The sequence below is a fragment of the Gymnoscopelus braueri genome, assembly GCF_963280865.1.
Source record: "Gymnoscopelus braueri genome assembly, chromosome: 8".
NCBI lineage: Eukaryota > Metazoa > Chordata > Actinopteri > Myctophiformes > Myctophidae > Gymnoscopelus > Gymnoscopelus braueri.
This window is the reverse complement of record NC_137609.1, coordinates 18,986,955-19,001,962: the sequence shown is the minus strand read 5'-3', so window position 1 is coordinate 19,001,962 and position 15,008 is coordinate 18,986,955. Positions and strand designations below refer to the sequence as shown.

Sequence of the window (15,008 nt, the reverse complement as noted above, 5' to 3'; positions counted from 1 at the left end):
CAAGCAGACATAAATCTGTCAAACTAGAGATGCATTGGGTGACGTTAATCACAGTTAACTAATGGCCTTGTTTCTTGGCGTAGAAATGTTGCCTGCATCTGAACGTATGGGTGACATTGCCCATCAGTTTATCACACCGCTACTGATGCACTTATTACCTGCTCCAGTTAGGAAACCTCAGCCACCACAGAAATGTGGCATTTAGCTTAATAAAAACTATTGACAACTGATGGTCCAAGCGGAGGGCCACACTGGGTGGCGCTCCACCTGGAATGAATTAGGCTGAATGTATTGTCAGTCTTGACCACTTGAACCCCAGCATCCATATTCTGGAGGGAGGATTAGTCAAAAATAGCCGATCTACAAGCTCACAACGCACCACGTTGTGACGCGTTACTTGTGAGCTTGTAGATCGGCCATCTTTGGCCATTTGGTAAGGGAAAAAAGCTGTCCATGTACAGAATCAATTCAGGTCCACTTTAAAAGTTAGCCTTGCTGTGCTTTGTCTTGCAAACCCAGGTCATGCCACAAGGAGAAGAGACTGAATCCCTGAAAAGGGAAACCACACAGACTGATGAACTCAAGCTACAGTAAAGTAGGTGACCAGACTCAAAGACGATTGTTTTAAGAGACAGGTCAAATAATAATAATAATAATAATAATAATACTTTATATACAGTAACTTACACTTTATTTGTTATCACATTTATTATATAAAATATATAAAAAAACGGACTCGATAAATTGTAAGCAAACAAGAAAATGTTTATGCTTTGCATTAAAAGTAGAAAAAATATATCTTAAAAAGAGATCAGCTAAAAGATTTAACAGAAGCATATAATCAATCAATAAGAAAGTTAAATGGAAAATAAAATGCATTTAAAATGGTGTCAAATTGTGCTAAAGCTTGCCAGCCTTTCAAAAACGCCTGCCTCTCGAATGTGTTTTGGTAAGGTGTTCCCCAATTTGGGAGCATAACAAAGCAGCATCTGCAACAACAACAAAAGTGGGTAGGGTTCTGCATATCTAGCAAGCCTGCAGAGGATCTAAAGACTTGGGAAGGAACATAAAACAACAGGGAGCCTGTGATGTGGGCCGGCCCTAACCCGTTGAGAGCTTTATAAACAAGTAGAATGACTTTAAAATAGACTCTGGAAGACACAGGGAGCCAGAGTGTAGTCTAGGTAAGACTGAAGTGATGTGTTCTCTCTTTTTACCCGCTTGCTGCAAGCTGGCGGGTCTATGCAGAGGCAGACCTATGACTCATCATTCGACAGATAAATTTGCATTCGACAGATTTGTTCGACAGATTTGCGTCATTGGCTGTCGTTTAAGCCAATGGGATACTTTCCCATCCTCTGAACGGGCGGCCTCGTCCTCCCAAGCTATGGGACTATGCAGTCCTCCGCGCGCTAGCCGAATTTGGCTAATAGTTAGCTTGTATGATGTTACTAACTAACTGTTTTTAGCCAAGCGCGCTACTGTCCGCTCCCCATTAGTTATCGACGCAAGTCGCGATATTACTCTCGTAATTTTCATGTATTGTACATCCCAAAACAAAATTTATTCACCATGTTATGCTGCTGTAATGACTTCAAATTTTCTCAACATAATACTGTCTTTCACGCGACCTGCCCTTTTACCCCCGGTCTCAGTAGCGGGGGGCGGGGCCCGCTTGCTGCAAGCTGGCGGGTCTATGCAGAGGCAGACCTATGACTCATCATTCGACAGATAAATTTGCATTCGACAGATTTGTTCGACAGATTTGCGTCATTGGCTGTCGTTTAAGCCAATGGGATACTTTCCCATACTCTGAACGGGCGGCCTCGTCCTCCCAAGCTATGGGACTATGCAGTCCTCCGCGCGCTAGCCGAATTTGGCTAATAGTTAGCTTGTATGATGTTACTAACTAACTGTTTTTAGCCAAGCGCGCTACTGTCCGCTCCCCATTAGTTATCGACGCAAGTCGCGTTATTACTCTCGTAATTTTCATGTATTGTACATCCCAAAACAAAATTTATTCACCATGTTATGCTGCTGTAATGACTTCAAATTTTCTCAACATAATACTGTCTTTCACGCGACCTGCCCTTTTACCCCCGGTCTCAGTAGCGGGGGGCGGGGCCCGCTTGCTGCAAGCTGGCGGGTCTATGCAGAGGCAGACCTATGACTCATCATTCGACAGATAAATTTGCATTCGACAGATTTGTTCGACAGATTTGCGTCATTGGCTGTCGTTTAAGCCAATGGGATACTTTCCCATACTCTGAACGGGCGGCCTCGTCCTCCCAAGCTATGGGACTATGCAGTCCTCCGCGCGCTAGCCGAATTTGGCTAATAGTTAGCTTGTATGATGTTACTAACTAACTGTTTTTAGCCAAGCGCGCTACTGTCCGCTCCCCATTAGTTATCGACGCAAGTCGCGTTATTACTCTCGTAATTTTCATGTATTGTACATCCCAAAACAAAATTTATTCACCATGTTATGCTGCTGTAATGACTTCAAATTTTCTCAACATAATACTGTCTTTCACGCGACCTGCCCTTTTACCCCCGGTCTCAGTAGCGGGGGGCGGGGCGGGTGCGGGGAGAGACCGGCGAGTTGAGTGAAACGAGTTGGGGCAAACGCAGTCCCCACAACATCATTTACTATTCTGTACCTATCGGTACATAACTCGGACGGCGGTAATTAGTATACATGGCAACACTAGTACGAGTACTTTCCCCACCACTGTTGCTGTTTTTAACATGACTGCCCTGTTTACAAATGAATGACTACACACTACAACCAAGGTTACTGTAGCAACATTTTTCATGTAAGGTATGACGCTAAAATCAGCTGCATTTTATCAGAAAAAAAGCAGATCTACAAGCTCACAACGCATCGCCGCCTTGTGAGCTTGTACATCTGCTATTTTATATTATGACGTTTTATTCAATACTTCATTTACAAAAGACATTAATGAAACCAAATGGACCCATTTGGGGTTTTCTTTCATTTAAGCCAGTAGTGCAAAGGGCAAACTTGCAGTTATGCATTACAACTCAAGCCTAGCTGTTTCAAACAGTGAAATCAAAAGACACGTTGTGAGCTTCACTTTTATAAAGGGTTAGGGTTACATTGCAGTATTGATACTTTTACTTAAGTAAAACATTACAGCACTTTTTCCACCACTGTTGATGTTTTTAACATGACTGCCCTTACGCTACCTGTATTCTATGGACTCACTTAGTTTATTGTGAAAACAGTGTATTTCTTTCATACATAAATTAATACTAACTGGTCACCACCGGTCTTTTGTCCAGGAACAATGCATACAACACTATCAACCAGTCCTCCTGGGTGTGTGTGTGTGTGTGTGTGTGTCTCGTCATTTTTGTTGTTCATACATTTCTAAGTGAAACACTGTAGTTTTGACTTGGGTAAGGGTAGGCTACATTATGAAGTAACTATATCAGCTGGTGAAAATAGCAGATCTGTCAGATTGTAGATCAATTATTTTCACTATCATTGATATTGTACACACCACACACACACACACACACACACACACACACACACACACACACACACACACACACACACACACACACACACACACACACACACACACACACACACACACACACTTTATATTGGTAGCCAACCAATGAACCTCTGTGGAGTTATTTTTGTTGCATTCGAATGGCTGAGATTTTATTTTGATGACAACTTTTACATTTTGTGCTGCAGATTGGGGCAAAAACAGCCTGCCGCAAGCGGGTAAATTATGACTTTGTCATTTCTTGTTTGTTTTTGTTAGCAGTCTAGCAGCAGAGTTTGCTGTACCCTTTCAATGAACTTTTTAGGAAGATCCGGAAAAGTGCTTTGCAGCAGTCCAACCTACTTCAGATAAAAGCATGAATTAGGTCTATAGTTTTTCACCATCTTGCCGAGTTAGGAATGGCTGTACTTTGGCAATATTTCTAAGATGAAAGTTTTGGTCACTTAATTTATATCAGCTATAACCCCCAAGCTTGTTACTTCTGGTTTGATGAAGGGTGTGATGTCAAGGGTTTGATGTCAATTAAAGAGCTCATCCTTTTTTGCTTTGGGGCAAACAAATAAGATTTCTGTCTTATCCCCATTTAATTTGAGAACGTTATTACTCATTCATGCATTGATTGCAGAAAGACAGGCAGTGTGGGAGCTTAAGGCATGCACATTGTTCAGTTCAACAGAATTATTTTTGGTTAAATATGTCTCACTCCTGTTCAATCATTACGTCCTCACCATCATCAAACCTGTAAACAGGTCGGTAAATGTAAATAATAAAATAGTTTGACAGGGCTCTTCAATCTACTGTCAGTAATAAAAGGGGGGGGGGGAAGGTTAATTTCAACTACTGTAACTCCCAATCGTATTAGTTAGTTCTGATAGCTGAGGTTTAGGGGATCAACATCCTACTGCCAAGATACACTGTGCAAGTGCACTGTAATGGTATTGCAATATAGGGGAAATGTGAAAGCAATGCCCTCAAATAAGTAGCTGAATATTATTTCATTTTCTTATTTCAGAGCTAAACCTTGTTTTAGTCACATCAAGCTTGTTTTGCAAGACATTTACCATGAATAATTTATTGGATGTGAGCTTAATCCCCGTTTTCCCTTCTTGAATGGCAAAATACAGAGAGCACGCCAGTGTTGAATCTTTTTAGTTGTGGTTCAACAGGCCAAGGATAACTCTCCAATGTTTGTGGAGTTACAACAAAGGGGTTTTCACATCAATTCAGTACAAGCTGCCAAAATGCTGAATATTTGAAGTTACTGTTCCATCGCAATTATGATACAAGGACCATGCAAAAAAGGTCCATTTATTTTCATAATCCTTGTTTGTTCATGTGATTAGATGTTAAGTGGCTTATATTCACATGCATCCATTGCAAAACCATAACTGTGCCATCGAAAATTGACAGCTAACTAGCCAGCATGAGGAAACATTATACATATAAACAAGGAGGAAGTATGTCATGATTGAATAACTTTGTTCACATGGAGAAGAAAATGGAAACTTTCAAAAGTTATGTTCGGCTGTATAAAGTACACAGTACAATCCTCAGTGTTATCTGAGTGTACAAATGGAACTGAATGGGCGTGTGTTTGGTTCTTCTGTATCTACTGTAGAATGCTTGCTGTTATTTGCATTGTCTCACTTGTGAACCATCTTTACCAAACATATTTTCTGGGCATCGGAATAGAAAGGCATACAAAAAGCTACTTTACATCCTGATGCATTAATAACAGTGTAAGACATTTTTTCATGTCTGTCATACAGTCCATAAAACGTGCATGTGTAAGTGTATACATTTGTTTGTGTATGTTTTTCCTCATGGCTGGTGTTCTTTTAGTGTAAAGCATTTTAACCATTTAAACCCTTACATACTTCGTTGACTGGGGCCCCCCATGAGTCTGTACTTAGTCTACCCCTTTTTTCCCACTACACCAAATCTCTTCACCAACAATAGCTGATCTACAAGCTCAGATCTCTGATGTCATCAGTAAATGCCCATATTATGGGCATAATACTGATGACATCAGGGATCTCCATACGTATATGCATGAAAGGGGCAAAGACAGACAAAAACAGAGATCTCCATACATGGGCACAAAAAAGACACAGGCAGACAGACAGATACAGAGATCTCTATATGTGGGCATAACAGGGACAAAGACAGACAGATGGGAACAACAGGTATTGCAATGATAACTAGAAAAAGTGCTCCTCGGAGCACAGGTCTCTGCCAGGTCAGGTAGGTTATTGTGGGCCAGCAATGTTGATGGAATATGAAGAATCAGACAGATCTATCTTGATCAGTAACATAAAAAAATAAGTTTTGCAAAAATCGCACACACACGCACGCACGCACGCACGCACGCACGCACGCACGCACGCACACACACACACACACACACACACACACACACACACACACACACACACACACACACACACACACACACACACACACACACACACACACACACACACACACACACACACACACACACACACACACACACACACAGGGTGCAAAACATAGTCTCTGCCTGGGCGGAGACAACAATAAGTAGACACTTTAAGCTGAGGACTGGGGGCTGCGAGCAGACCATCAACTTAAAGGTATAGTTGGCAACATTAAGCCTATATTTGAAAAATACCTCTATATATATATATTTTGCATTTTTTCCCCTCTATCAGCCACTATATAATGATGCTGGGGTGTTTTCCTGCATTGAAAAACACTCCTCTTTCTGAAATCCGTATTTTCCCTACTATTTAGGTTACACATCCGGGTATCCGGTCCGTAAATTAACGCACGCATGTGCGCATCCGTGCGTGTCCGTGTGGACTTTTTACTTTCGGTTTTAAAATGCTCTCAAACCTCGTTTTTGATGCACATAATTTACTTTTCAGACAGCGTTTGGATAGAATTTAGTTGTTTAACTTCATATATGTGGTCAATTTGTCATGAAAGAGCCTATTTAAAAATAAAAATTCAGAGAACCGGCAGGGGCGGGCAGTTCCGCGAATTGTATCCGAATAAAGTAACCTATATTCGGCATGGACGGTTTAGAAGTCTCCTTAACTCTATGGAAGTCCTCCGTGCGACACCCCCTGGTGGTCGGGGAAACGAACTGCTGGATTTTTTTTCTTTGTTTATCTCTGAATCGACTACAATCCCTTTAAGTCTAAGCAGAAATATTCATAATCATGCATGTTTGAGCTCAATGTTCCATGAAAGCACACAGTGGATGAGGCATATGACAGAATAAACCGTACTGTAGATACACAGCTAAATTTACTCTGAGAGTGTACAAATTAGGGGTGTAAAGATTAACCGATACGAATCAGAAACCAGTTTTAACATTATTGTTGCGACTACATCAATGCACGAACCCCTTGATCGATTTAAATGTACCAGGCATCTGTTGATGCCTGATTCTAAAGTATCAGTTGACTGATCAAGACGCTGAACCCCTAATTGCTCCCGATGAGCAGGTTGGTGCCTTGCATGGTTTCCTCCGCCATCGGTGTATGAATGTGTGTGTGAATGGGTGAACGTAATGCACAATCTATGAAAGCGCTTTGGATAAAAGCGCTATAAAAATGCACCATTTATATAAATGCACCATTTCCTGAAGCTTTGCTGTTACTATTGACTGAGCTGCTGTGGAAGCCTGTCGGATATAAGTCATTACTGCCAAATAATAATGACCACCTCTAGTTGACCTTTTTTTTATGAGAGTGCTGCAGGGTAAACAAACAACGCAGACACTATTTACAGCGTACCACTAAATCTAAAATCTAAAGTTTGGAAGATGTTTGGGTTTTATAAGGACGGAAAATTGGACAAACTTCTGGCCATTTGTAGAGCAGTGATTAAGCGGCAGCACGACAGCATGACAAAACCTACAGTACTGTATGTGGGTGAGAAGGATTCTATGGATGCTGGTACAACAAGCAAGAACACACGGAGATTCAACACTTTTTCAAGCCACAACTCCGCAAGGTCTACTCACAGCATCTATTGTACAGCCCGTTTTGTAGTGGAGTGTTGGCTTTTGTGACATGGTGAAAACGTTAGTTTAGAAAGTAAAGAATAGAGACACATGGGATTTTCAAAAGTATGTTTGCTGAAACTGCAGCCCTGCAGTAACATTCACTCAACACAACATAAATTATACAATGCATTGCTAGAGCCTAATTTATATTCCGTACTACAACAGTGTCACTTGCCAAAAATAACAGATCTATAAGCTCACAATGCCCATTGTTAGCTTGTAGATCTCTCCTTTTTGGCAAAAGACACCCTCGTGCTTTATCTGTCTGCTTTTGAATATCTTTCTATTAGGGGTGTGCTGATAGATCATCCCGCGATATATCGTGATATGTTTTCGTGAAGAGATGTATTGTTTTGGCATAAAAAAATTGGAATTGGCATACTAACTGTGGAGACCCTTTGATTATATAACTGATTAACAAAACTAAACTAAAAACTAAAAACAGAATGATATGTATCCCTTACTTACATATCACTCCAGTTCTTAAATCCTTACGCTGGCTCCCTGTGTGTCAAAGAATTGATTTCAAAATGCTTTCTTGGTCTATAAAGCTTTAAATGGTTTAGAGCCAAAATACATTTCTGATCTTGTACGATATCATGAACCATCGAGACCTCTCAAATCATCTGGGAAAGGTCTGCTTTCTGTCTCTAAAACCAAAAATAAGCAGCACAACTAAAAGCAGCATTTCGTTTTTATGCACCACATATCTGGAACAAACTCCCAGAAAACTGCAGGTCTGCTGCCACTCTTATTTATTTTAAAACACAACTAAAGACCTTTCTGTTTTCCGCTGCCTTTGATTGAGTTATTTATTTTTCTCTTTTCTTTTACTTCTTTTGTTTTATGCATCCTAAAGTCATTTTATAATTGTGTTTCCTTTGCTTGATGTTCTGTGTAAAGCACATTGAATTGCCTTATTGTTGAAATGTGCTATACAAATAAAACTGCCTTGCCTTACAGCACCTTTAACATTGAGAATTGTACTCTGTCGCGAGTTACAGACTATGAAAAATCATGATTCTATGTTTACAATACATAGAATGTTACATGTTACATATTACATGTAACATGTAATAGTGAAACGATGAATTCAAGCACCTTATTTGGTCAGCTGTTGCACCTTCCGTCGTCTGCTAACCAAGGATTAATATCCAGAACACTGTACAACCCATCTCTCCAACAATAACATGACAGAAGAGGCGAAAATGTGATTACCAATCTTACTAAAATCATATTTGTAAATTATTTACAAGTATGATTTTAGCCATAATTGAACAGACCTAGGTTGTAGCTAGACCCATGATATAGGTTTACAGAGGGACTTGGGGAATAGTGGTCAGAGCTCACATCAGAACCCAGACCCTAGAGACAGCTGCTGGTGCAGAAAGAAACAGCAGGGCCAGTGGCTTTGGTTCAAAAGAAAGGATTTTAGTTTAGGTCCAAAGTGAATAATTCAATTTTATGAGTTCATTCCATAGCTGAAATGGGAGGCAGAAATAGGTGGTCACACTGTATGATTTCCCTACCTTCTGGTATTATTTGGAAACTGGTTGCAAAATTCTGTTTCTAAATTGCTGGATAGGCTGTTTCCAAGCAGAAACAAACCATTAGCCTTTAGCAAAAAAATCAATGTCAAGGTCATTAGGTGCTGTGGACTAAATGTCACCCCAGGTGGAGGTGCAATAGGTAATGTAGATGTAACATACATGAGGACAGGTATAACCCTAATCAAACATGCTGCTTTCACCAACCTATGACTTTTCATTTACCATCTAATCTAGGCTTTTACCATAGGTCAGTGGGTTGCATACTGTAGGTGACATGGGGGCATGACTGAGAACTCAAGAGTGTGTACATGTACAGTAAAGGTCCTAACACACCGGGGCGATTTTTTCAGGCGAATAATACGTTTTTTTAAAAAACCTTATAAAGTCAATGCAAGCGTACATGGAGCGAAAAAGCGAAAAAGCGAAGCGAAAAAGCGCCTTTTAATTATTCGGAACGAGTCTGAATTTTGCGTATATTCGCATATTCGCCGGTGTGTAACCGCCTTAACAAATGACTTAATGTTTGACTTGGTTGCATGGTGTAAACCAGCGGTTCACAACATTTTTTTTAATTGGAGACCCCCATTCTTACATCTATTTTGTATGTGCACACGCACACAGGTCTGTAACTCAGGTCTGTAACTCGGAGAACGCACAAATGTTCCATTTGTACACTCTTAAAGGTATCATGACATTCATTTTCACTTTTTTTATTTTCAATGTTTTATTTGGGGTTTTATGACTTCAATTACACCCAAAAAAACTGAACTTAGAACATTCAGTGGATTTTCTGTGGTCTGGGGTTTTCTGAATAATTAGGCTGAAAAGTAATCTGAGCTTGGCCCTTCGACAGTGAGGTCACAGTCGATTAATCCCGCCCACTCTCCTCCTCGCCCCTCCCCTCCCCTATCCTTTCCTTTGGGGGGGGGGCGGAGCAGAGGCGATGATTGACAGGCAAAATCCCTCACCAGCGACACCCGCAGGCAAAGATTTCTTTTTTCATTGCAGTTGAAAAGGCTTTAGAAATGTGAGAGAAAAACACCTGCCATTGATCACTGGAATGGAATTTTCACTTAAAACTTTTTGTACACTTTTGAAGGACCAGGACAAAGACTTTGAATGTGGTGTAAAAGTGAATGTCATTAAACCTTTAAGGTCCTTACACACCGGGGCGATTTTTTTCATGCGAATAATACGTTTTTTTAAAAAACCTTATAAAGTCAATGCAAGCTTCCACACCAGTTTCGCGGAGCGAAAAAAGCGTCTTTTAATTATTCGGAACGAGTCCGAATTTTGCGTATATTTGCATATTCGCCGGTGTGTAACCGCCTTCAGAGTTATATTAAAATCGAGGATTTTACACTGTAGATTGGGGTCCCAGCGATAATAAATCAGGGTCTTTGGCCTAATGCATATCAAACTGGGTGTCCTTTAAATTAAAAGGGTTGAGAATCACTGATCTAAGCCGCTGTTACTGTACTGTATGTACTGTAGCACAGGGTGAGAGACTATTACTCTGCCATTGCTGGGGGGTGAAGACCAAACTGTCCACACAGATCAAAGACCTTCCAGACAGCACAGCTTGGATTTTGCTGTCATCTTTGGCCAGTGGGATACATGAGCGTAATGCAGTTGGGATGAAAGGGGTATAGAAAAACACACTGGACAAACCACTGTCACTTTTGTTCCTCGCTATCATTTCGACAAAGGAAACAGAACCATAAGCAATATTTAATATAGAATTATAGGCCTAGTTATGCATGATTGATTGATTGATTGATTGAGTTCTTTATTGACAAATTGCATGTACAATTGATTACAAAAGCACACAATAGTCAAAAGGATAAACACAATAAAGCTTCAGAGCTTATTCCGTTGTGTTCCTTTGAATTATGTAAGGAGAAAGATGGGGTGGGTATCTGGGGAAAACTACGATATAATGAAAAACAATGTACAGTTGCATGTATTAAATACAATGATACATTTCAATTACATTAATTAACACAAGTAGGATCAGCAAGCCTGGGTGCTGCAGCAGCCAGTGCATGGTTAAGAGTTGGACTAACCACTGTCAGACATTTCTTTTTTTTTAAATAATTGAGCTTGCATTGCAAGTATAAGGTTTAGCTTAGGTCAATATCGTAGTTCTAGTTTGTTGTAAGCCTGTGTTGTTGCATTGGATCTTAACATTTATTTCCAGTCCTTTTTATACTGAATACAATTTTGACAAAGGAAAAGACGACTAATAACATTTCCGATGTGAAACATTAGCCTGCATGCACCTATTACATTTTCCATGTGTTCCAGTACTTTCCTGGATGATGTTTTTCTTCTTCCCAGAAACCATTTTACTCTTTCGGGGACTTCGGGAAGCAAAGTGCTGCATCTTGAATCCCCCCAAGCCCTGTTTCTTTTCAGATCTCTAAGCTCACACTCATAGGAGTATGGTAATCACTGAAAACATCCCATACTCATATCCATATAAAGCTCTCCTCAATAGCCTTGATTGGCACTTGGTGGTCTGATATCCAACTGGTATATAAGATCAGGCAAGATGTGCTTTGAGCTTCAGGCAACAGAATAAGTCCTTAACATTATCAGTGGCATCTGGTGTACTGATCTGCGTGACTTTTACAAAGTCTAAAAATGTAAAATACCTCATTGTTATCATCTGACAGGTAAGGCTACTGTGATGTAGCCTGGTAAACCCTCCCTCCGGAAATCTCAATTCTATTTGATTCCAGGAGTGAGTCTGGCATGATCCGCCTGTCTGCAATATTGGCTGTGCTGGAGTTGGGCGGGAGTAATACCGTTGACTGACAACCCCTTCAGCCAATGATAATTTTTCCCCTTCAGCCAATCAGCAGTTCACCAGTCTTAATGTGACGCAACGGGACTTTTGAGACAGCCATACCCAAAATGGGTTGCCTTTTTCGGGTACAATGGTGTCACTGCCCGCCCCTACCGGTTCTCTAATTTTTTTTTTTTAAATAGGCTTTGTCATGATTAATTGACCACATATATGAAGTTAAACAACTCAATTCTATCCAAACGATATCTTATAAGTAAATTCCGTGCCTCAAAATAGAAGTTAGAGAGCTTTTTGAAGTCAAAAAATAGCGGAGAATTGGCCGCACAAGAAAAAGATGGCTGCCGTTCGTGTTTTGGGCTCACTCGAACTCGCCACCTGATTGGCCAACGTAAGCTGTCAATCACAGAACAATGAGCGACGACGCTGATAGGCGCGGCCGTTTGGCCAATATTGCAGAGAGGCGGTTCATGCCAGACTCACTCCAGGAATCAAATAGAATTGAGATTTCCGGAGGGAGGGTTTACCAGGCTAACTGTGATGAACAACTCACTCAAAAACAGTCAAACAGTCCTGTCAATTACCCATGATAAATTATACTGTATGTAAGCTTTTCCACAGGCTAAGCAAGCAGTACCGTATGTATCAAAAGCCATACGGCCAGGCTATGGAACAGTTTTCACCTGTCAACCATCAAGGCTGTTGAACAAGCGCTGAGCCCTGTTGCCATGTCATTCTTGACAACATAGGCCGTCACTCAGGCATTTATCACTTAATGACTATGAATACACGCCACTGCTGTTGCACTGGCACAGTATACAGTATCAGTATACGCTTAAATGTTTGATAACTGCTGCAAACTGATGTCTCTTACTTACACAAGAGACTTGTACAGACAGAATAATATCCAAAGGAGTGGGGAATAAATGATAATGATAATTATTATCATTAATAATAATATTGTACCTCATTTATTTTTTCGAGCATGCAACTTGTGTACATTTGATATTGTTCTGTTATCCAAGTTCTACCTTTTGTTTCTTTCTCTATTATATGGTACTAGAAACACTACACCAGGGTTCCCCAATTAGTTTTCCCCAAGGGCCAAATTATGTCTTGGGTACCAAGCCGAGGGCCACGCCGAAATCGTGCACGCGCGCAACCCTTTTACTTTTTTTTTTTTTTTTTTTCTCTAATCTCAATCAATCAATCAATCAATCAAAGTTTATTTATATAGCACGTTTCATACATCAAGTGCAGTTCAACGTGCTTCACAGAATGGGTTTAAAAATAACGATTAAAAAACCCGGAGGATAACAGCAAAAGAGGAAAAGAAAACTTAGAATAAGAATAGGAAAACAAGAAAATAATGAACAATAATAATAATAAAGCAAAGCAAACAAATATACACACACACACACACACACACACACACACACACACACACACACACACACACACACACACACACACACACACACACACACACACACACACACACACACACACACACACACACACACACACATATATATATACACACACACACACACATGTATAGAAAGCTGGATTTAATCTAGCTAATTTGACACTGTTATTTTAGGCCTGGGATTCTTAAATCCTGTGTTGAGGGTCACACAAGGAAAAAATGCACTCTGGAAACAAAATAAGTTCACCAAGTTCATCAATAAGAACCAACCATTTACTTAAAATATTTGGTTGTTACAGTCAGATTAACAGCAGCCAGTTGTACATACTGAAAATCAAAATAAGTCCAGAATCAACAATTTACTTCCATATGTGTTTGTTACAGTCTGCTTGAACAGTAATACAGATAATTAAAAAAACATCTTTAAAAAAACGACAGGAGTCGTCGCGGGCTGGACAGTTGCCTCTAGTGGGCCGCAAATGGCCCGCGGGCCGCCTATTGGGGAACCCTGCACTACACCATACCCTGTACCTCCCAAGTCCCCCACCTCCATACTCCCCCACTCCCACAACTCCCCATACCCCCCAACCGCCAACCCACACCCCCCACACTCCATGGTCGCCAAACCCCACCCCACCTCCATACCCTCATACCCCCAAGTCCCTCAAGTCAATACCCCCCACTCCCATAACTTCCACCCCCTTACCCCACCCAACTCCCCAGCCTCCATAACCCCCAACCACCACTACAGTTACTTTTGTATAAATGTATATACAATTGTATAAAGGAATGAAGGAAGGTAATGGAGGGCTCTGGCTTTTGTATCACCTGCTACAAGTCTGGAACAAAGGTGTGAAATAATGTAATTTTTGGCAGAGTGTGTGCAGCTAGTGCGCTACTTCTACAAATGCCTTCTAAATCAGTAGTTATCAAACTTTTTTGTGCCATGGACCCCCAAAATGATATGTATTTGGCTGCGGACTCCCATGTGAAAATGTTTTGTGCCAAGGATCCCCAGAAGAGAAGATTTGTGTTAAAAAAAAATCCAAATTATTACAAAAATGACAAACCCTTTCAAGATTTTTCAAGAATGTTCAAAAATAGCAGATGTACAAGCTCACAGCGTGGCACGAAGTGACATGCTGTGGGCTTGTACATCTGCTATTTTTTTACGACCACTGTAATAGATCCTAAGAGTTTTCTGAAAAACTCAGGTTGCTATATAACGAAAATCTAAAATGACAGATGCTTTGTTGCTTTCCCGGTTTTAATGGGTAAACCAAGACATGGCCTCTACCTTGTAATATGTATCAGCAGCCCAACTGATACACAAGTCTGTCACAGCAGTGGTACTGTTGGTGCTAAAGGGATAAAATGTTGAGCTTAATTCAAAGTAATTAGGGCCAACACACCACAAGAACACAAGTGGTTTTATTTCTCTCTATCCAATCTACTGTACGTGGTTCTCCACATGAAGGAGAACACAGAGCGCTGCTAGTTCCACTTATCTTCTGCCCATGTTTGTTTTTAAGAAGAGGGCCTATTATTTGTTGGCTGGTTAGATATGGCTGTCGTGAGTGCTAATAATGCATTAACCACATCAGAAATGCCACAACCA

At 40.6% G+C, this 15,008-nt stretch overlaps 1 protein-coding gene across 2 annotated transcripts in view; it reads right to left on the bottom strand.

The window, feature by feature from the left end:
• ntm (neurotrimin) overlaps window positions 1-15,008 on the bottom strand; it is a gene marked incomplete at its 5' end in the record, with an annotated part of 459,203 nt that overhangs the window by 36,548 nt on the left and 407,647 nt on the right. The window lies entirely within an intron of this gene.